Source organism: Macrobrachium nipponense, chromosome 36 (assembly GCF_015104395.2).
Source record: "Macrobrachium nipponense isolate FS-2020 chromosome 36, ASM1510439v2, whole genome shotgun sequence".
NCBI classification, from domain to species: Eukaryota; Metazoa; Arthropoda; class Malacostraca; order Decapoda; family Palaemonidae; genus Macrobrachium; species Macrobrachium nipponense.
In genome coordinates, this window is record NC_087220.1 from 57,172,665 (window position 1) to 57,175,449 (window position 2,785).

Here is a 2,785-nt window from a genome sequence, read left to right on the forward strand (position 1 = left end):
TATGGCTTTTATCATATTTCCGGCATTGAGTTTTTACTTGAGTATCGCCTTGAGTGTCTGCATATATTCTTTCCTGATCGTGTCCTCATCTCTTGGTGTTTTATATCCCTTCCTTCCAATATTCCCAGGTATTTGTATCCCGTCTCATCTGTGTTTGATGTTGCTCCCATCTGGTAGCTTTATCCCTTCATTCCTTGTTACTTTGCCCTTTTGTATGTTGACTAAGGTACATTTTTCTATTTCAAACTCCATCCTCATGTCCCCAGATACAATCCTTACCGTCTGGATTAGGGTATCTATTTCCTTGATGCTCTTACCATACAGCTTGATGTCGTCCAAGAACATCAGATGGTTAATTCTGTTGCCTCTTTTCTTGAGTTGGTACCCAGCATCCATCTTCTGTAGTACTTTTGTCATGGGAATCATGGCTACTACGAAGAGTAGTGGGGACAGTGAGTCGCCCTGGAAGATCCCTCTCCTGATATTCACCTCTGCTAGTCTAATTCCAGAGCTTGTAAGTATTGTATTCCAGTTGCGCATTGTATTTTTGAGGAAGCTGATGGTGTTTTCCTCTGTCCCATATATTTTCATGCATTTTGTTAGCCATGTGTGTGGTATCATGTTGAAGGCTTTCTTATAGTCTATCCATGCCATGCTTAGGTTGGTTTTCCTTCTCCTACTGTTCTTCATTACCATTTTGTCTATCAGGAGCTGGTCTTTTGTGCCCCTACACTTCCTTCTGCAGCCTTTCTGTTGGTGGGGGATGGTGCTTGTCTCCTGTAGGTAGTTGTATAGCCTTTCACTGATGATACCTGTTAGTAACTTCCACATTATTGGCCTATAGTTACTGGCTATATTTCCTTTACTCTTGTCTTTTTTTACTAAAGATGTTCTTCCTGTGGCCATCCATTTGGGCGCATGGTGATTTGTGATACAATGCAGAAATTGTTCTGCTATTCTTGGGTGTAGGGCCTTGAAGTTTTTGAGCCAGTATCCATGGACTTATTATTATTATTATTATTATTATTATTATTATTATTATTATTATTATTATTGTTATTATTATTATTATTATGGAAAATAATGGCCATTTCAACCACGTTTATTTTGTATAGAAGTTTCCCTATTCTTCTTATTACTGACTTTTCTTCCGTACTCAGAAAAGTCAGTAATAAGAAGAATAGAGAAACTTCTATACAAATAAACGGGGTTGAAATGGCCATTATTTTCAATAAAACCTGTATTAATGAAGGACTTCTTAAAGCTATATTATTATTATTATATTATTATTATTATTATTATAAGAATAAAAATATAATGACACTGTTTTTTTAAAAAGTAATTCGAAACACCAGAACAGCAAAAAAAACAAAACAAAAAATCCCTTTTTGGCTAAACACTTCAGCGGAGAGAGAATGTAAATCATATTCCGTTGCCGATGAGAGAGGGCTTGGAACAACAACCAACCCCCCTCTCTCTCTTATCTCCCTAAGTCATCTGGGCTTCGTCCCTAATGAACATCGAGAGATGCCCACAATAATAGCTACGTGCCCAATATCACTTAATACAGTGACATGGCAATTTGGGCAACAATGGGCACGCCCTGCTGCTTTTAGGACTCTCTCCCTCTCTCTCTCTCTCTCTCTCTCTCTCTCTCTCTCTCTCTCCTTTTCATGAAAGTAAAAGGTTTCATGTTAAATGCAAAGGCTCTCTCTCTCCCCCCGGGGAAGACTGAATTTCGTGCCTGTGTTATATGCACGCACCTCCAGAACTGGGAAACAGGCCAATCTCTCTCTCTCTCTCTCTAAGTAGATACCATCAGCCAGTCCTCATTAATCTTTAGTCAATAAAGATCGCAGCTCCCTCAATAAATTACCCCAGAATATGTCTGCCTCCCCATTGTGCATCTCATTCTTCTTCTCCATCTTCTTCTTCTTCTTAATTTTGTGAACAAAAATGGAGTCTTGCATCTCCTTGACTCTCGTAGTACTAGGAGGAATGAATCTCATTTTCTCTCTCTCTCTCGCTCTCTCTCTCACTGTCTTCTCGATAAGATTGAATCTATAAAGCAAATGAGCTTTTGAACTGTGATCGCTCTCTCTCTCTCTCTCTCTCTCTCTCTCTCTCTCTCTCTCTCTCTCTCTCTCTCTCTCTCCCCATTTGAGATTGGTTGCTTTTATGGCTAGGTAGCATTTTAGTTTCGATCTCTGAATCTTTGTCTGTGTCTGTCTGTCATGCGTCGAAAGCGCTTGATTTGACAGCATAGTGCATGTCTTTTTATTCATTGTCTGTCTGTCTGTCAGTCTGTCTGTCTTTCTTTTCTGATCTCCCCACATGTTTTTATAAAGAGTGACAAAATAAGCCATTTGTTTCAGTAAGCTGGAGCACAAATTTTATATATCGAATTTGATACTCTCCGTCCGTCATTTTGTTTCTGTTTCAATTACTATTGTCATGTTTACATCGTCTGTCCTTTTTTCATCGATTTTCCTGACATCTGTTCTATTTTACTCTTATTTTAGGTGTTGAAGAGATCTGTTTATGCATAATTCGTTTCTTTTTAAGATATTTTTTCTCTGGCTGCCATTTTTGTTACGTTCCCACATCTTGATTTTCTGTAGTCTGGCAGCCACATTTGCAAACCAACTTTCCCTGCCAGCCATTTTGTTTTTGCGTGGCAATATCTCTACTTTCACTTACACGCGCCCTCCATATTCATTTTCTCGCCAACCATTTTGTTCTGACCGGCAATATTTGTACTCCCACTTACACGCATCTTCTGTAT